This window comes from Rana temporaria, chromosome 4, assembly GCF_905171775.1.
Source record: "Rana temporaria chromosome 4, aRanTem1.1, whole genome shotgun sequence".
Taxonomy (NCBI): Eukaryota; Metazoa; Chordata; class Amphibia; order Anura; family Ranidae; genus Rana; species Rana temporaria.
Window position 1 is genome coordinate 325191044 of NC_053492.1, and position 21909 is coordinate 325212952.

Sequence of the window (21909 nt, forward strand, 5' to 3'; positions counted from 1 at the left end):
AAATTGTGTATGACAAGTAGATCTTGTGGGCGTGAGAGCAATTTGTTCGCCCTTTTTTTAAAGATAATTTTTGTTTTCAAAGATCTCCACTGTAAAGGTCACATGACACACTCTAAATCCCTTCCATAGGGTTACATTATAACCGATTCCATTTTCTGAAAAAATCGCTAAACGTAAATTGTGTTTTCACAAAAACCGTAAAAGATATCAATCTGAAAAGTCATGTTTGGATAGCTGAATATTTTGTGACCGCTTTAAAGTTTGTTTGGTGTCTGTAAGTGAAAGTATGAAGGAGCTGAAACTTTTGGCAGAACGTGTGTTTTGAAGCAGGAAAAAGGATGTTCTCATTGACTTCAATGTTAAAAAAAGTGTCTAAAAGCTTAATATTTTAAAAAGTATAAATAGTACAAAAAAACTTGAAGTCCCATCGTTAGCTGAATGAGACGAACATTTTAAAAGTTAAATGGTCTCAATAGCTGAAAGTATGCAGAAGTTACGCAGAGCCAAAAAACGTACGGAATAAAATTAAAATTAAAATTAAAATTAAGAAGAAGAATAATAAAAAACGAATATCAATACTGGGAATGCTTATTAAAGCATTCCCACTAATAATAAAAAACGAATATCAATACTGGGAATGCTTATTAAAGCATTCCCACTAATAATAAAAAACGAATATCAATACTGGGAATGCTTATTAAAGCATTCCCACTAATTAAAACTAGACAATGCATTTCCTGAGGAAAATGCGAGTGGGAATGCTGAATAGCTGAATTGCTGAGCCCGCACAAAAGCCATTCACCATAACCACTACACTATCATTAGGACATACAAGCAGTGTTCCTTCAGTACTTATAAAGCCTAATATCACACAGCTCCTTTCTCTATCTGCAATATAGAGAGTGTCCTGACTTGACTGGTCGCCCCTCCCCCCTCAAGAGGCTTTCTCCACATGAGGTGGGGGAGGAGGACTGCACTGAGGTAAAGAAAGCTATTTAGGGAATCAAAATACCATTAGAAACGCTTTCATCCACACACAAAATCAGTTATCGAAGCCTTCAAACAAAACTTAATAAATCCACAACCGTACATGCGATCGATACAGCGACTTCACCGTTTGAAAGACACGGCCCTTGTGAAAGCATCGATATGAAATTTATGTTGATAAACTTAAAATTGTGGCCATGCCAGCGATTTAGAAAAGAGTGTCTTTGTGTGTTTTGCAGGAACATTTTTTAAATTTTTAACATGAGAGTTAATGAGAGTGGTTTTGTCGCTCTTGTCCTTTAGAAGCTCTTGGAACTAAAAGTCAAATGCCTATCACAAAACTGATCACATTGCCTGAAACCAGACAAGCATACCTACGTTTTGATATATAAATTGTGTATGACAAGTAGATCTTGTGGGCGTGATAGCAATTTGTTCCCCCTTTTTTTAAAGATAATTTTTTTGTGGATGATCTGCACTCTAAAGGTCACATGACACACTCTAAATCCCTTCCATAGGATTACATTATAACCGATTCCATTTTCTGAAAAGATCACTAAACGTAAATTGCGTTTTCACAAAAAACGTAAAAGATATCAATCTGAAAAGTCATGTTTGGATAGCTGAATATTTTGTGACCGCTTTAAAGTTTGTTTGGTGTCTGTAAGTGAAAGTATGAAGGAGCTGAAACTTTTGGCAGAACGTGTGTTTTGAAGCGGTAAAAAGCATGTTCTCATTGACTTCAATGTTAAAAAAAAGTGTCTAAAAGCTTAATATTTTAAAAAGTATAAATAGTACAAAAAAACTTGAAGTCCCATCGTTAGCTGAACGAGACGAACATTTTAATAGTTGAATGGTCTCAATAGCTGAAAGTATGCAGAAGTTACGCAGAGCCAAAAACGTACGGAATAAAGGATAAAATTAAAATTAAGAACTAGACAATGCATTTCCTGAGGAAAATGCGAGTGGGAATGCTGAATAGCTGAATTGCTGAGCCCGCACAAAAGCCATTCACCATAACCACTACAGTATCTTTAGGACATACAAGCAGTGTTCCTTCAGTACTTATAAAGCCTAATATCACACAGCTCCTTTCTCTATCTGCAATATAGAGAGTGTCCTGACTTGCCTGGTCGCCCCTCCCCCCTCAAGAGGCTTTCTCCACATGAGGTGGGGGAGGAGGACTGCACTGAGGTAAGGAAAGCTATTTAGGTTATCAAAATACCATTAGAAACGCTTTCATCCACACACAAAATCAGTTATCGAAGCCTTCAAACAAAACGTAATAAATCCACAACCGTACATGCGATCGATACAGCGACTTCACCGTTTGAAACACAAGGCTTTTGTGAACAAATCGGTATAAAATTTATGTTGATAAACTTAAAAATCTGTGCATGTCAGCGATTTAGAAAAGAGCGTCTTTGTGTGTTTTGCAGAAACATTTTAAAGTCTTTTTAACATGAGTGTCAATGAGAGTTTATTTGTCCCTCTTGTCCTTTAGAAGCTCCTGGAACTAAAAATAAAATACGTATCACAAAACTGATAACATTGCCTGAAACCAGACAACCATACCTACGTTTTGATATATAAATTGTGTATGACAAGTAGATCTTGTGGGCGTAAGAGCAATTTGTTCCCCCTTTTTTTAAAGATAACTTGTTTTTCAATCATCTCCACTCTAAAGGTCACATGACACACTCTAAATCCCTTCCATAGGGTTACATTATAACCGATTACATTTTCTGAAAAAATCGCTAAACGTAAATTGCGTTTTCACAAAAACCGTAAAAGATATCAATCTGAAAAGTCATAGCCGGATACCTGAATATTTTGTGACCGCTTTAAAGTTTATTTGGTGTCTGTAAGTGAAAGTATGAAGGAGCTGAAACTTTTGGCAGGGCATGTGATTTCAAAGGGAAAAAGGATGTTCTCATTGACTTCAATGTTAAAAAAAAGTGTCTAAAAGCTTAATATTTTAAAAAGTATTGTAAAAAATTTATCAGAAAAAACCTACGGATGATTCTGATCCCAGCGCTCAATGGAAAAAAGGGTTAAATGTATGATTGTTTTATGCAGTAGAAAAAGCAGCTATTATAATAAAATAGTGACATAAAAAACGATGTGTTATTAAGAAATATTAATAAAACATTAACAGCGCTAAAAAAAGCCTATCAAATGGCTTATGAGTCCAATACTCATATACTGCAATGGTTAGTTGAGGAAAAAGTTTATAAAGTTATGTATGCATAAAGGTATTATGTAACATGTGTCCACACTCTTTGTGAATCAATTAATGATAGTCCTTGCACTTCCTCTAATATGCTGTTCTTTGTGTGGAGTGATTTCACAGTATAGCTGTTTGTTCATACATGCTTGTCTCTAAATGGAAGAGACGGCAAACCCATGGACAGTGAATCTTTATATCCAGTGAAATCTACAGCGAGTGATATCGGACAAAGACCGACCATGACTAGAGGATTGCCAAGCTACACTGATTGAAGAGCGTACGGATCATCACTATACACCAGAGGAGGAGAACCGATGAGTGATTACCACCAGTGGATGTATCCAATGCTTTTAAAGTACTACTTTTTGGTGAGTACAATACCTTAGGGGGAAATCACAGACAGCTCCAATCAGCATTTGAATGAACAAACAGCTATACTGTGAAATCACTCCACACAAAGAACAGCATATTAGAGGAAGTGCAAGGACTATCATTAATTGATTCACAAAGAGTGTGGACACATGTTACATAATACCTTTATGCATACATAACTTTATAAACTTTTTCCTCAACTAACCATTGCAGTATATGAGTATTGGACTCATAAGCCATTTGATAGGCTTTTTTTAGCGCTGTTAATGTTTTATTAATATTTCTTAATAACACATCGTTTTTTATTTTAAAAAGTATAAATAGTACAAAAAAACTTGAAGAAGTCCCATCGTTAGCTGAACGAGACGAACATTTTAATAGTTGAATGGTCTCAATAGCTGAAAGTATGCCGAAGTTACGCAGAGCCAAAAAACGTACGGAATAATAATAAAAAACGAATATCAATACTGGGAATGCTTATTAAGCATTCCCACTAATAAAAAACGAATATCAATACTGGGAATGCTTATTAAGCATTCCCACTAATTAAGAAGAATAATAAAAAACGAATATCAATACTGGGAATGCTTATTAACCCCCCTGACGGTAAACCCGAGAGTGACTCGGGGTTGGTTTTCAATGCTAAAATCGGTATCCCAGAGTCACGCTCGGGGTGGACGTGCAGCGGCGCGGCTTACCTTTCGCTGGATCCACAGGCAAATTACTCACCTTGTCCCTGGATCCAGCGATGCCACCCCGCTGTGTGAGCGAGCGGGACCTCCTCGCTCGATTCGCAGTCCCCGTGTGCCGCCGATCTCCGTTCCCTGCGACGTTACGACGCACGGGGACAGAGAACGGCGCCAAATTCAAAAAAGTAAACAAACACTTTACATACAGTATACTGTAATCTTATAGATTACAGTACTGTATGTAAAAAATACACACCCCCCTTGTCCCTAGTGGTCTGCCCAGTGTCCTGCATGTACTTTTATAAAAATAAAAAATGTCATTTCTGCCTAAAAACTGTAGATTGTCCAAAAGTGTCCCTTTATGTCAAAAATGGTTTTAGATCAGCTAGAAAACAGCGATAATAAATTATAATCACTTGCAGAAATGTGCGATAGCGATTTGTGGGGAAATTCGTCATAAAAAAAAAATAATAATAATGACAGCGACAATTCTGCAACTGAGCAAATTTCAGTGATTTTGAGTTGATTACATTATTGAATAATTTTTATTATAATTATATTATTATTTGTTATAATTATTTATAATTATTTATTATATTATAATTTATAATTTTGTTTTAAAAAAAAATCATACCCGGGATGCCTACAAGACTCTTGCTTGGTCAGATTTAAGTGAGTTATTTCTAAAAATTACAGGCCTACAGTATAAAACGCCAAATTTCCTTGCAAAATAAATTTACCGCTTTTGGTACGTAATTCCAGACAGAATCATACCGCCAGGGAGGTTAAAGCATTCCCACTAATAATAAAAAACGAATATCAATACTGGGAATGCTTATTAAAGTATTCCCACTAATTAAGAAGAAGAACTAGAAAATGCATTTCCTGAGGAAAATGCGCGTGGGAATGCTGAATAGCTGAATTGCTGAGCCCGCGCCAAAGCCATTCACCATAACCACTACACTATCTTTAGGACATACAAGCAGTGTTCCTTCAGTACTTATAAAGCCTAATATCACACAGCTCCTTTCTCTATCTGCAATATAGAGAGTGTCTTGACTTGCCTGGTCGCCCCTCCCCCCTCAAGAGGCTTTCTCCACATGAGGTAAGGGAGGAGGACTGCACTGAGGTAAAAGAAAGCTATTTAGGGAATCAAAATACCATTAGAAACGCATTCATCCACACACAAAATCGGTTATTGAAGCCTTCAAACAAACCTTAATAAATCCACAACCGTACATGCGATCGATACAGCGAATTAACCGTTTGAAACACAAGGCTTTTGTGAACAAATCGGTATAAAATTTATGTTGATAAACTTAAAAATGTGGCCATGTCAGCGATTTAGAAAAGAGTGTCTTTGTGTGTTTTGCAGGAACATTTTTTTGACTTTTTAACATGAGAGTCAATGACAGAAAATTTCAGGCTCTTGTCCTTTAGAAGCTCCGGGAACTAAAAGTAAAATGCCTATCACAAAACTGATCACATTGCCTGAAACCAGACAAAAATACCTACGTTTTGATATATAAATTGTGTATGACAAGTAGATCTTGTGGGCGTGAGAGCAGTTTGTTCCCCCTTTTTTTAAAGATAATTATTTTTTCAATGATCTGCACTGTAATGGTCACATGACACACTCTAAAACACCTCCATAGGAACACATTATAATCGATAATTTTTTTTTAAAAAAACACTAAACGTAAATTGCTTTTTCACAAAAACCGTAAAAGATATCAATCTAAAAAGTCATTTTCGGATAGCTGAATATTTTGTGACCGTTTTAAAGTTTGTTTGGTGTCTGTAAGTGAAAGTATGAAAGAGAAGAAGCATTTGGCATCACATGAGATTTTAAGGGGTAAAAAGCATGTTCTCATTGACTTCAATGTTAAAAAAAAGTGTCTAAAAGCTTAATATTTTAAAAAGTATAAATAGTACAAAAAAAACTTGAAGAAGTCCCATCGTTAGCTGAACGAGATGAACATTTTAATAGTTGAATGGTCTCAATAGCTGAAAGTATGCAGAAGTTACGCAGAGCCAAAAAACGTACGGAATAAAGGAGAATAATAATAAATTTACAGATATCAATACTGGGAATGCTTATTAAAGCATTCCCACTAATAATAAAAAATGAATATCAATACTGTGAATGCTTATTAAAGCATTCCCACTAATAATAAATGTACGGATATCAATACTGGGAATGCTTATAAAAGCATTCCCACTAATAATAAAAAACTAATATCAATACTGGGAATGCTTATTAAAGCATTCCCACTAATAATAAAAAACGAATATCAATACTGGGAATGCTTATTAAAGCATTCCCACTAATTACTACTAGGAATCCAGCGTTTATTGAGTGACACTAACACCTACCAACCGCTGCCGGGTGACCCAACGGTAAAACTTAAGGCAGAATTTACACTCTGGGTTAATGATGGAGCCGCTCAATCAATTTTGATCAAAAAGGAAGCATTATATCTAGTACCCAAAGTACCTCGTACACCTCGGTTCTTTATATTGTTCCAAAAATCCATAAAAATAGGACCAATCCCCCAGGCCGACCCAAAATCAGTGGGATTGGATCGTTGTACTCTAGAGTGGGGGAGTACCTTGATATATTTTTCCAACCTCTGGTGACACAGGGAAGATCCTATCTTAAAGATAGTAGAGAGCTCATTAAATCTCTTTCCTCTATAGTCGTCACTGAGGACACGTAGTTGGTGACAGTAGATATTGAATCATTATATACAAATATCAAACAAGAGGATGCCATCATAGCGGTCACAGAGGTGCTTGAGGAGAAATCCACATTATAATTGGCTCAGATCAATTTCTTGGTCAATGGACTCAGACTAGCTATGGGTAATAGCTATTTTTGGGCTCAGGGAAAAATTTTAAACAAATTAAGGGAGTCGCGATGGGGACTCGTTATGCCCCCAGCGTGGCAAACTTGGTCCTTAACAAGTGGGAGGAGGAAACAATATTCGGGGAAAATGACAAATATTTGATACATTACAAACGATATATCGATGATATTATATTGCTATGGGAGGGTTCCCAAGCAACATTAGGATTTTTTTTATCTAAAATGAATATTAATCAATATGGTTTCCACTTCACAGCAGAGTTCAGCTTGACCTCCATCAACTATTTGATTCTTACACTCATGAAAAAAGGAAAGCAGGTGTGCACAATGACGTTTTTCAAGTCCACGGACCGGAATGGCTTTGTGCCAACCACCAGCTGCCACCACCCTAAATGGTTGAGAAAAGGGAAACTGCCGCTCCAGGTGAGTGCACTCAGTAATCAGTGTCCTCTCAGAAGCGTGGGTGCAGGCAATGCATGGAGCGAAGACTGGAGAAAAAGACTGGACAGCCACACTTCCACGAAATTCTTAAAATGTTGCTTTTAATAGTAAAAAATGGAAATGGCACTACAAGTCACAGCAGACAGTGGGGTGGATAGCTGACGCCTTTCACACTGGGGTATCAGCGCTTAGTCATAGCTATGACTAAGCGCTGATACTCCAGTGTGAATCTCGTCAGCTATCCACCCCACTGTCTGCTGTGACTTGTAGTGCCGTTTCCATTTTTTACTATTAAAAGCAACATTTTAAGAATTTCGTGGAAGTGCGGCTGTCCAGTATTTTTCTCCAATCTTCACCCTAAATGGTTGGGAGCCATACCAAAGGGGCAGTACATGCGTATTCGTCGAAATTGTAACAAAATAACAAAATTTTGAACAACAGGCCAACATGTTGACCGAGAGGTTTGTTGAAAAAGGTTATTCCCAATCTGTCTTATTGAACATCAAAAAAGAAGACCTCAGTATGGACAGACAAATGCTGTTGGAGTCCAGGGGAAGGCCACCGCGCCAGGGAGAGGTGGCGTTCCTTTCTGGATTCCACAGACAATACAAAAGTGTAGAAAAAATCTTCAAAGATATTTGGCCCATTTTACTTAAAGACACTGATTTGATTAAAATCTTGCCACCAAAACCCACCTTCATATATAGGAGGGCCCCAGGTCTGAGGAACATGATAGTAACTAATGTTCTAGACCCCCCGGAAAAACCACTAACATTTTTAGATGGATCCGGCTTCCATTATTGTACCCGTTGTAGATCTTGTAAGAATACCAACAGACAAGGGAGGAAAAAAGCAAGTTTAGGTCCAATGTGACCAAACAATAATTCGCTATCAAACCACTCATTACCTGTCATTCCAAATATGTCACCTATGTCCTGGAATGTCCCTGTACCCTCCAGTATGTAGGATGAACTACTAGAGAGCTAAAAGTCAGGATAAATGAGCACGTGGCCAAGATCATTAAAGGTTTCCCCAACCACAGTTTCTCCAGGCATTTTGATCAATGCCATAATAGGGACCCACGTCAGCTCATGTTTTTATGGAATTGACAGAGTTACCAGCCATTGGAGAAGAACTGACCTCTCCATGGCTGTCTCCCAAAAAGAGACCCAGTGGCTGCACCGCCTAAGAACGATGCAGCCGCTGGGCCTCAACATTGAACTTGATTTAAATTGTTTTTTGACAAACAAATAATCCAGTCATTGTAGGTCTGGTATTTTGACATCCCCTATATTTTATTTATTAATACAACTTTAACCTATTTTGAATTTTTTCACAATTATTGTCGAATTTATTTTAGTTTCTTGTCCCATAAGCCACTTGCCTAAGGTTGCGACTATTCTTAATATGTTTTATGTTTTTAATAATATATACATGATGTTGTATATGCCTATAGTCCATATATGTACAATTGATCTCCCTATCTGGATTATTGTAAAACCACTACTGAATAATGCTGATCCATTGTCTAAGTAGAGGAGAATAGGCAAGGTTTTTTTTAACTTATTATATATAAAAAAAAAAATTATTGTTGTGCATCCGCCAGGAGTTTTGTTATGGTAACTGGTGCTTGTCACTTTTAAAATCATAGGAGTTTTGCTTTGGCTGCAGTAACTGGGACAGAGGCTGTTCACAGGTCAAATCCCTCCCACTCAGCTGATTGATGGACCTATGACAGATCCAGTGCATGACCAGGTACGCTTCCTGATGACATGGTAACGAAATGTACGTCGAGGCGGTACCTGGGCACGCACAGCTATTTACTTCCGTTCCCGCTGGTTCCCAGCGTGGAACCATCTCTTGAAAACTACAAGCCGTACAGCCTCAGTGCCGGGTCACGGGCACCAAAGTAAGGGGCCACTTGGCACTGTGTTCTTTTAAACCTTTTTACAAATAAACGGAATTATACTATGGCGGGCTTCTTTTTCTTTTGTCCCGCTATATCAGTGGTTCTCAACCTGGGGGTCGGGACCCCCTCGGGGGTCGAATGACGATTTGCCAGGGGTCACTGAATCCTGGTCTTTTACTGAAGCCTGCATCACTCTCCCAGCCTTTTTGCTATCCCTGGAGCCTGTGGCCACCCAGATGGGTTGTTCCTGGAACCCGCAGCTGCCCACCCAGCCTCTTTGCAGTTGCCCATTAAGTTCACGGCATGGCTGGGGGGCACAGACTAGAGGTCAGCTGACTGGTGAGAAATGTGAAGTGGGAGGGGCTGGAGGAGACCCTATCTCCTGATTTCGGCATCGGTGTCACTGCTACGAGACACCACAAAGTCGGAAACACAGTGAGTGACACTACCTGTGATTATAGTTGCCATTAAAAGGACTCGGGGAGCGCTAAATGTCTGTGGGTTAGGGGTGCAAATTACTTGTCTTGGGTGCTGACAACCCACGCTACAAAAATAATTTTACTGTTAGGGGTCCCCACAACTTGGGAAATTTTATCAAGGGGTCACGGCACTAGAAGGTTGAGAACCACTGCGCTATATGATGTTGAAGTCAGGCTGAACCAGAGAAATCAAGCTGCATGTATAGTCCATTGTGACACAAAGCTACTATTGAACTCTTTTTAACTAAACAGGTCAACACCATCTGGTAAGGTGCCAACCTTTGAGCACATTTTGGGTGACTTTAAAGCTGGTGAAGGTGGAAACTTTCTTGCACAGTGAAGTTTGAAGACATCTGAGCACAAGCACTTTATTAATTTAGTTATCTACTAATTTATATACAGACTTATTGCATCTTCACTCGGTATAAATCCACCTGATTGGGTGGTACTTTTGGAGATTGTATACATTTATTGTTGGTTTTGTTATTTATTCACTTATTCAATTATTTGTATCATTTAATATGATTTATCATTGCCACTAGATAATTAGAGTGCCCCCTCCACTCACCATTCTTTTCTATAATCGTCGGCATCTATGTTGGTGATGTTTGAATAGAGAACAGACACAGTTGCGGCATTATATTTGCGAACCTCTTTGTTGGTGGAAAAGATGTGCAGCACGTCATTAGGGCAGTGGGTGGGATCTGTCAAAGCCTGAGCAAGCAGAGCTTTGTCATCATTGCTTAAGGTGTCCGTCTTCTGCTTGACTCTGATTCTATTCAAAAGCTCAGCAAATGAAATGTCATCCTTCTGTCGCATGATCTCTGTCAGCGTGATCATCTGAAAGTAGTCTTTCCAGACTTCATTGATATTTTCCTCAAACACGCAGAGTGGCTTACTTTTTCCCAGCGGGGGGACCTGGTAAGTCTCTGGTACTGACATACCACCAAAAGGTTTCTTACTGCCTTTGATTTGCTGTAATCTCCAGTTGATGTAGGCAAACAGAGGCTTTGAAATCATTGACACCGCGTTAATAATGATCTCCGCATTTGACAGCTGTGCCCTAACTATATCTATGAGATTTCCAAGTCCTTGGTAGGGTGGCTTCAAGCTTCTTGGCAACTTCAGCAGAGAATTCAAAGTGTTTCCTGAAATGTTGAAAGCTGCTGTTCCTGTAAATGCAATTAGTAAAACACTGGGCTTCCTGTCTGCTTCCTCATGTATTCTGGTAAGTTTAGAGAGCATCTTTGTCACCTCAGCATAGATGCACTTTATCAGGTGTGATTTGCCTGTCCCTGCGCCACCAGTGACAAAGTAATATAATGGGTCAGGATTTAGGCCACGCACACAGTTAGTGCACCAGTCACAAACTGAGTAGAATGTCTGAGCTTGTGTTCGGTTAAGGTTTCTGTACATTTTCCGAAGGAAATCAGGGCACATTTGTGGGGCCTTCACAGTAAGCGCAATTACGCCTGTGTTTGTGACGTGTATACTCCGGAACATCATCTTGTTCATTCTCATAAAGTGGCTCCCCCCTTCTTTGCGTTCCTCTATACATTCCAACCTATCCAACTCAGCTTCTGGGGCAAAGGTGTTCCAAGCATCTTCAACAGGGCCGTTTTTTACAGTCATCCAAGACTTGTTCCACAATTTTGTTGTGTTGTTTAAACTTATTTTGGTTGCTGGTAACAATTGCAGACACTGCTTGGATTGCTTCTTCTCCTGATAGGCTCACACAGACACCTTTGTAAAAATCCTGGTGTGTTGGGAACCTTACAGTTTTCAGTGATGAGTCTGTACGGTGGGGGAGGTAGAGTTTAAGCAGTCTGCTGTAGTAGTTCTTGGGGTCCTTCTCTGAGAAGCATGCGTACCTGATGATTGCAGGCTTCCCTCTCGTGCGTTTTTGAATCATTCCCATTTCATTCAATAGGCTGACATGCTTGCTGTCTTCCTTTTGCTTGCCATCTTCCTTCTGCTTGCCATAAACAATCCTGTAATGGGGTGCAAAGTCTGCCAGACACGTGGACTCAAACTCTGGTGTTTCGGGTCTGGCTCTGTATTTGTCGACAAAACTCGTCATTCACACATTTAGAGAATCGGCTAGTTTGTTTTTCAACGCACTGAGCGGGAGACTCATTTTTCAGTGCGTTGTCACCAGTTGGCAGAAAAACAAACTCACGTGAGCAAGACTTCTTTTTCAGGCTGCACGTACGGGCCACAGACTCCTGGGCGCTGACCTCTCTGTGTTTTGAATAAGCCTGAAGAACTTCTTTAATTTCTTCTCGTTCTGTCTCTGGGCTCATTTCTTTGACTATTGTTTTGAGATAGTCACTCAGCTTGCATTTTGGCTTGGATATGTAGGACATGTACATGATACAACCATACTCATCAAGAATGTACTGAATGTCCATGTTGGCGTTCCAGGCCATCAGCAAATGTGGATTGTAGTTGTTCACCCAGCAGTCCTTGACATCACGCTTTATTAGAATCACGCTTGAGGAGGTCAATGCCTCAATGTACGAATTGTACGGATTCAAAGTCATATCACACTGTGCCAGTAGCTGTGACATGTCTTCAAGCTGCAATTTTGGGTTATTAAACAAATTCCATACTGGTTTCAATTTGTTTTTGGTTGCTTGTGGTTTCATTGCACAATCTCCTTGTTCTTCTGGCATCGGGTAAGTTATCTTTGCGTTTTTCTAATAGGTGGCTTTGGAAATCCAAATCTGCATATTCTGTTACCTTTCTTGCACGATTTTGAATGAGATCTGCTGTGCATTTGAAGTTCTGTTACAAATCTGTGAAGTAAGGCCTGTTTGGCTTCATCAGGCAGCTGGCATGAGATGTTATGATCTATAAAGGCACACACCTTGTCATCACTGTCTTGTCCAAATATAGGAGCTCCTGCTACCCAACATAGACAATGTATATGAGGGCTCCCTCTCGCCTGAATATCAACCCGGTAAAAGTAATCTATAACTTCACCGATTGGCTGTGCAGGACCCAACAGCAGCTCTCGCATCAAAGCATCAACCCGTTTGTCAAACATGCGCATGGTGGTCACTGGATTGCCTCAAAGAATGTCACACTTTTCAGCCCAGTCCCCGTTTGTCAAACATGCGCATGGTGGTCACTGGATTGCCTCCGAAGAATGTCACACTTTTCAGCCCAGTCTAGCTCTGCAAAATCCACCTTTTGACCTTGTTGTGCCTTTATTGCCATTATTACCTCTGGCCATCTGAATTCTGCAGCAGAGAAGGTAAGAAAAAATGTCAGCTTACCCAATTGTCTGACCATGGTTAGTAAATTCTTCAGATTTTTATCCCAGTAAGCTGGACTCCCTCTCAGTGGTTGCATGAACCTTGTGGCATCTCAGTTTCGCACCAACCTCTCAACCTCACGTTTATACTGTAGCAGCTTGTTGGATATTTTCCGCCCATCCCTGGTATTGGGTTTTCCTTTCCTTAACTGGATGGGCATGCTGCTTTTGGCCATGTGTGTTTCTGTGACAAACTGCGCAAAGAAGAGGTAGCTTGTGTCTCTTGCAAAACGAGTATCAACACAAAAAAGCCTTGCATTGAAATACATGCTCAGGGACAGTTTGACTTGTCTTGCCTGGTCCAATGTATTCTGTCCAGTAGGGTACTGAACAGGGAAAGTCATTCCCTTAAGCCTAGGAACTTTAAAGAAGCTGACAGGTGCGTTTCCTTGTGCAGGTGCAATGCTGAATATTCCATCACCGTGTCAGTGCTTCCTCTCCAAGGTCAGATGGCTGCAAACAACTGTCTAGGCCAATTCCAGGTCTTAGTGGATCCTTCTCATCCTCTGCATTGGGAGATTGTTGGTCATGGCCTTCCTGTTGCTCAGAAGCAGCCAGTAAACATGCAGATTGTACCTCTGATGGATCACAATTTTCGATGTGTTCAAGTATCTCCATCATTTCAGTTTCATCACAACTGTCGAGTTCCATCCCATCATCATCAGCATCATCATCATCATCATCATCAGCGATTGTCTCATCCACTCTGATTGAAATGTCACCATAGTCGGGGTGTGCATCAATGAGTTTAGACAGACCTGCTACTACAATTCTCATGTTAAGATTGTGAAACAGCTGGTGGCCTTTGTAAGTCAGACGTCTTTTCAGCTTCACTCTGTGTAACTGGGATGTGCTGTGCAATCTTGGTAGAGTACTGACCATGGTTTCCACCTCGGATGGCACACACATTACAGCGCCGTGTATAGCTGCCTGTCGACCTTTTGAGAAGTGTGATGATCTTGGCAAATGGCAGTATTTTGGCCAAAAGTTGTCTTTCCAGCACATTCAAATTGCAGAGCTCTGGGGGAATGGGCGCCAACTCCATGTTAGCCACAGCAATGGATGATTTGTGTCCTGCTTTTTTTTTAAATGTGAATCACAGTTGTGACGCTTCATGTTCATGTAACTCATGCAATGTTGCAAGTGATATTTTCTGGTGATGTATTGCTTCTGCTTCAAGTTGAAATCGGCATTTGTCGCATATTTTCTGGTGATGCATTGCTTCTGCTTCAAGTTGAAATCGGCATTTGTCGCATATTTTCTGGTGATGTATTGCTTCTGCTTTAACTTGAAACCTGCATCTGTTGCATAGTTTCTGGTGATGTATTGCTTCTTCTTTAAGTTAAAATTGGCATGGCTTGACGCATGGAGCAGAAAGACGTGTCTGCTCGCAGCTCCTGGGTCCCTAGGCTCCACGGACAACATGCAACACAGGAAACCCACCTAAAACACAGCCTATGGCAAAGGATAAGCACCGGGCATCAAGGGGCACCCATGGGCACACACAAGGTGATCTAGAGGAGTTATTTGCAAAATCCAGGGCCGCTGCACAGCGCCGTTCGGAATCCAAGATGGCGCTGGCGTCTTGAATCCTACATTGTATGATAAAATGGGGGATGTGGTGGCGCTTGCAACTAAAATCACTAAAATAATGTATATAATATAATTATAATAAATTCAGCAAATTAGACTCCGCCTCCTGGCAATGATTAAAAGTGTATCACTCTAAACCGGAATACCATCCAACAAAAATAACCATAATGTGGAAGATACTGAGAGTGAGAAAATAATGAAATAAGTGTGACCAACGTGCCACTGACAGCACAACAGTCTTGATTAAGTAGCAAACTTCAAAAACTGTGCATACAACATTTCTTTCAATAATAATTATGATAATCCATACAGTGCTTCATCCACAAATCGTGCAATGTGCAACTATGCAAATAAATAAATAAATATCCAGTGACTGACTGTCCACAAAATTATAAAACTAATAATTACAATGTGAATAATTCCGATGATAAAAAACAATCCAAAAAGTGCTAAAAGTGAAAAAAATATATAAATATAGTCCACACAGGGATCCCTAGAAAAAAAGTGTCAAACAAGGTCCCAATAAAACTTTGAAATTAAAAATCCATGTCCAGTGCACAAAACGTGCAAAAAGTGAAAAAAACTAAGGGCCAAATCCTCAGCCAGGCGGCGTAACTTAACTTTCAGCAGTTAAGTTACACTGACTTAAAGTTTTTACCTAAGTGCCTGATCCACAAAGCACTTACGTAAAAATTTCAAGCCGTGTAACTTAAGTGCCGCCGTCGTAAGGCGTTCCTCCTCTCCGGGGGGCGTTTACAATTTAAATGAGGCGCGCTCCCGCGCCGGCCGTACTGCGCATGCGTGTGACGTAATTTTCCCGACGTGCATCGCGCGAACGTAATTGACGCCGGGCGGCTTTGTGGATTGCGACGGGACACTAAAGTTGCGACGGGTGAAAACAAAGACGCGCCGGGAAAACAAATAATTAAAAAAAAAAATGACAGCGTCGCTCAGCATGCATTCCTGAGAGGGAGAACTCCATGCCAATTTTCAAAGAAAAAACCGGCATGGGTTCCCCCCCAGGAGCATACCAGGCCCTTAGGTCTGTTATGGGTTGTAAGGAGACCCCCCCTCCGCCGAAAAAGGCCTAGTTAGACTTACCGGTGACGGTATTTCTAAGAGCCTTTCAGGACAACCTTGGAGAGAGCGCAGCTCCGCCCATTTTCTAGGAAACACCCATGATCCTTTAAGATCCCTCCTCTTCCACCATGGCCTCAGTTATTGTGGTCTCCGACAACTGGAAAACAAAGCACAGAAGAACCACAACAAACCATGATAGGCATTTAAAACATACTCTTATTCAAATACCTAGGGAGGGAAAATAGCGGTTGTCCTGAAAGGCTCTTAGAAATACCGTCACCGGTAAGTCTAACTAGGCCTTTCTCTTATCGCCTTTCAGGACAACCTTGGAGAGGATAACCGAGTAACTTACCCTAGGGTGGGACCACTGCTTGCAGTACCTTCCTGCCGAAGGCTTGCTCCGCAAGTCTAGCCTGTAGTGCCGTAGAAAGGTCGAATAGCTGGACCATGTAGCCGCCTTGCAGATTTGGTCAGGCGTAGCACCGGCTCTTTCGGCCCAAGAAACTGCCGTAGATCTTGTTGAATGGGCCCTGATTCCCGTAGGAGGCACCTCTCCTCTGGCTTGATAACACTCTACGATGGCTTGTTTAAGCCATCTTCCCAACGTGCTTTTAGAAGCCTTCTCTCCTTTTCGTGACCCTGAGAATATTACGAACAAGGCGTTTGACTTCCTGAACTCTTTGGTGACAGAAAGGTATTGAAGTACACATCTTCTTACATCGAGAGTATGAAAGGTTTCTTCCCCTGCATTAGCGGGAGCTGAACAAAAGGTAGGAAGGATTATTTCCTGAGACCTGTGAAAGGTTGATGAGACCTTAGGAAGAAAGGCTGGATCTGTTCGAAGAATTATCCTGTCTGGAAAAATTCTTAAATAAGGTTCTGTGACTGCCAAAGCTTGGATTTCGCTGACCCTTCTTGCGGTCGTGATGGCCACCAAAAAAATTGTTTTTAATACTAAATTTTTCAAAGGAATATTCCCTATGGGTTCAAACGGAGTCCCCGTGAGACCCTGCAACACAATTGATAAATCCCAACTGGGAAAGGTTTTAAAGGCTATTGGCCTACTTCGACCCAGTGCCTTAAAAAATCTTGAAATTAAATGTTCCTTAGATAGTTATTTCCAAATAAACTGAAAGAGCTGCTACTTGTGTCCTTAGGGTGCTAATTGCTAACCCTTTCTCCATTCCGGCATGAAGAAATTCCACAACAGAAATTACGCTATGAACCTGGAAATTTTTGGACGTACACCAGGAATTACATTTTCTCCAGACTTTGAGGTAAATTGCTCTGGTTACACTTTTCCTGCTGTCTAGCAGAGTTTTTATTACTTTATCCGAGAGTCCCTTTGATCTTAAAAGGTCTTCTTCAGAAACCAGGCCGTCAACTGTAAACGTTCCACTTCCGGATGGTTCACAGGACCCTGAGACAGTAGGTCTTTCCTGAGTGGTAGCTTCCACGGTGGTTTTGTGGCTAAATTCTGAAGTGATGCAAACCACGGTCTTTTTGGCCAGTAGGGAGTGATTAGGATCAGACTGGCTTTTTCTTCCCTGAACTTTCTTAAGACTAGTGGTATTAGTATGAAGGGGGGGAAGGCGTAGCACAGCTGGTAGTGCCACTGCTGAGCTAGAGCGTCTATGGCTACTGCCTGGTCCTCTCTGTGAAGGGAGAAAAAATTTCGCACCTTCGCATTCTGCTGGTTGGCGAACAGGTCTATCTGTGGTTGACCCCATTCCTGCGTGATTGACATGAAAACTTCCATGTTTAAGCTCCATTCTGCCTCTACTATGCACCTCCTGCTCAGTAGGTCTGCCAACAAGTTTTGAGACCCTTTTAGGTGTATTGCTGACAGGGACGCTACATTTAGCTCTGCCCAAGATAGCAGACGGTTGGCCAACTGCATCAGACTTCTGCTTCTGGTTCCCCCCTGCTTAAGGACATAAGCCACTGCTGTGGTATTGTCCGACAGGACCTGAACATGGTGACCCTTCACTGATTGACAAAAAGCCTGAAGCCCCAGGAAGATAGCTTTTAATTCCCTCCAATTTGAGGACCTTCTGGCTTCTGGTTTGGACCAGGTGCCCTGAGCAGTTTGTCCCTCTAGATGGGCTCCCCACCCCCAGGAACTTGCGTCTGTTGTGAGGCGCTTCTCTACCGGAAAGACCCAAGGAAGGCCCCTGGTCAGATTGACAGGATTTCTCCACCACCAGAGTGCTCTTTTGACGTTTGATGTTAATCTGATACGTTTCTCTAGAGACTCCTGGTGTGACCAGGTTTGAAGGATACTCTTCTGGAGAGGACGAGAGTGAAACCTCGCCCATGGAACTGCCGGGATTGAGGATGTGAGTAGTCCCAGGACTGCCATTGCTGTCCTGACTGACATCCCTAAGTTTGTCTGGGCCTGAGCTACAGAAACCAAAACCTTCTCTATCTTTTCTTGGGGTAAAAAGACCTTCTGAAGGATAGAATTTATGGTATATCCCAGGAACCTTGTCTCTTGAGAGGGTACCAGATTTGATTTCTCCCGGTTTAGTAACCACCCTAGACCTCCGAGATGGACCTGCGACACCTGGAGATTCGTCGCAACTTGATCCCGGGAGTCTGCGAAAAAAAGCAGGTCGTCCAGATACGGGACGACCGAAATCCCTTTCAGCTTCAGCGGTTCCAAGGCTTCCGCCATGATCTTCGTAAAGATCCTGGGGGAGGAGGAAAGGCCGAAGGGGAGAGCCCTGAATTGAAGGTGCCATACCCTGGATCCCAGCTTCACCGCCAGCCTGAGAAATTGCTGGGATGCTTGGGCAATCGGGACGTGTAAATAAGCATCCCTGAGGTCCAGGGATGCCATGAAACAGCCGGGGGTCAGTAATTTTGCTATGGAGTAGATGGTATCCATGCGGAAATGTTTGTATCTGATCGACTTGTTTAACACTTTTAAGTTTAGGATCAGGCGAAACTTGCCCGAGGGCTTCTTTACTAAAAAGATGTGGGAATAGAAACCCTGGCCTTCTTGATGTTTTGGGACTTGGATTACAACCCCCTGACTCATCAGATCCTGAAGCAGGATCGTCATTGCAGAAGCTTTCTCTTTGTCTCGGGGAAGGGCTGTGATATAGAACCTTCTCGGGGGACATTCTGAAAATTCCAGACTGTACCCTTCCATGATGATTCTCTCCACAAAGGGACTGATGGACATCTGTTTCCACTGTGGAAGAAAGGCAGACAATCTTCCTCCCACCGGAAGCCGATCGTCACTTATTTTTGGTAGTCTGTTCTGAGGGGCTTTTGAAAAGGATACCTCCTCTACCTCTACCTCTTTGGGACCCCCAACGTTTTTTATTTTTTTCCTTGTTCTTATAGGGTTGTTGAAAAGGACGAAAATTCTTTTTGGGGTTTTGACCCTTTTTAAGGGGAAAAGCCTTTTTCTTATCAGCCGTTCTGTCAAGAACCTTTTCCAGATCCTGACCGAACAACAGATCTCCTGAAAAGGGTAGACCACAAAGTTTTACTTTAGAGGGTGTATCACCCGACCAGGTCTTTAGCCATACCGCTCTTCTGACTGAATTTACCAAGGCTGCAGACCTTGCGGCCATTTTAATGGACTCAGCAGATGCATCTGCCATATATTTAATGGCTTTCAAAATTAACGGAAAAGACTCTAGCAGATCCTTTCTTGGGGTGCCTGCCTCTACATGACTTTGTAGCTTTTCAACCCAGCACTCCAAATTGCGGGCAACAACTGTGGCGGCTATGGCTGGCTTCAGGCTGGTTGAAGTGGAATCCCAGGCCTTTTTTAGGAGGGAATCAGCTCTTTTATCCATCGGATCCTTCAAAACCCCCATGTCCTCAAATGCCAGATCTGTATGACGCGAAACTTGTGAGAAAGCGGCGTCTACTTTAGGTCTTTTGTTCCATAACTCGGAATCACTGTCTTCAAAAGGAAACCTTCTTTTAAGGGTCTTGGAAAAAAAAGGAGCCCGTTCAGGGTCTTTCCATTCCTTTTTGATTGTTTCCGAGAGGACCTTGTGCACCGGGAAAACCCGATGTTTGGTTTCATCCAATCCTTGATACATTTTATCATGTATGGATAACTGGACTTTTTCTTCCTGGATATCCAGGGTAGTGTAAATTGCCTTAAGTAACTCCTGAACCTCTTCTAAGGACAATTTAAATTTAGAAGTTTTGCTACTATCATCTTCCTCTTGTTCCTCCTCATCTGAATCCCTGAGAGAGGCGAGAGTACTAGTTCCTTCATCTGCCGAATCCCCATCTGTTTGCCTAGACAACGGGATTTTCGGGCTAGGTGGTGGCTGCTGAGGCTCCCCCTGACTTGCGGAGCCTTGTGCAATCAGATCCTTGACCGATCCTAAAGAGCTTGCCAGTTCCTGAACTGAAGAGAATAGGTCCTTATACTGTTGTGAAGTTTTCCTCTTCTACCAAATTTTTAATACAGGATCTGCACATGGGTTTTTGCCACGAATCCCTTAAAGGATTCCTGCAAGATGGGCATTTCCTTGGAGCATCCAAGTGTTTGGTTTTGCCTGCAGATTTTTCCTGCAACGAGATGACAAACCAAATTACTAACCCAGAAAAAAATTTCTTTTTTTTTTTTGAAACACCCAGTGCTGCCACCACCAGAAACAAACAAGGGGAAAGTAAGTGCCACTACCCCTTACGGCTATACAGACCAAGAACATTAAAACTTGGTCTGGTAACCACAGGCTACCTCAGGGAGGATCACAATACCACACAAATAAGCCCAACAGAGTAAGAATAAAAGGCACCATTGTACCCCTCTTACCTGGGCCTGACCGGTGCCTGCAGCGCCTGTATCTGCTGGTGCTGTCTGTCTCTCCTCCATCGTAGAGCGCAGCGAATAGTAGCTGGAAAAAGCCCCGTTTTTCAAATTTTCCCGGCGTCCCGCGTCATCATCGGGGGCCGGAAACGGAAGCGCCGGTCACCTGACCTGTCCCACAGACGCTGCGTTCCAGGCGCCGAGAACCACTGCGCCACGCCCTCCCAGGAAGCAGCGTCACCGTGCGCGACGCACTCGCCGGCCGGGACCCGGAGCTGGAATGCGGAACGCCACCGACCTGCAGCAGCTACCGCTCGGCCACCAGGCCCTACCGCAGCACCCGGGCACACGTCGCCACCTCCTAGGAGACCGGATTCTCCACTGAGCCGGCGCGTCTGGGGACTCCTGAACGTCCCCTCCCCGTGGAGGGGAGCCGGGATGGTCACTGCAGAAAACAAAACGAGGTGAGCCAACAACCCCTCCGCCTTGGAGAGAGCGCAGCTCCCTGGTTTCCTATGATGCTTCCACCATGGCGGAGGAAACACAATAACTGAGGCCATGGTGGAAGAGGAGGGATCTTAAAGGATCATGGGTGTTTCCTAGAAAATGGGCGGAGCTGCGCTCTCTCCAAGGTTGTCCTGAAAGGCGATAAGAGAAATCGACGTAGGGGGTCCCTCTACAATCCATACCAGACCCGTATCCAAAGCACGCTACCCGGCCGGTCAGGAATGGGAGTGGGGACGAGCGAGCGTCCCCCCCCCCCTCCTGAGCCGTGCCAGGCCGCATGCCCTCAACATGGGGGGTTGGGTGCTCTGGGGCAGGGGGGCGCACTGCGGGCCCCCCCACCCCAGAGCACCCTGTCCCCATGTTGATGAGGACAGGACCTCTTCCCGACAACTAGGGTTGTCCCGATACCACTTTTTTAGGACCGAGTACAAGTACCGATACTTTTTTTCAAGTAGTCGCCGATACCGAATACCGATACTTTTTTTTAATGTCATGTGACCGTTTTCAAACCACAATACAGACCAAAGATATTTTCTTTAGAATTATGAAGAACTGGTACATCATGGTGTGGGGCTGTTTTTTAGCATACGGTACTGGAAAACTACATATCATTGAAGGAGTGATCACTGTCAGTGCAGCTCATCG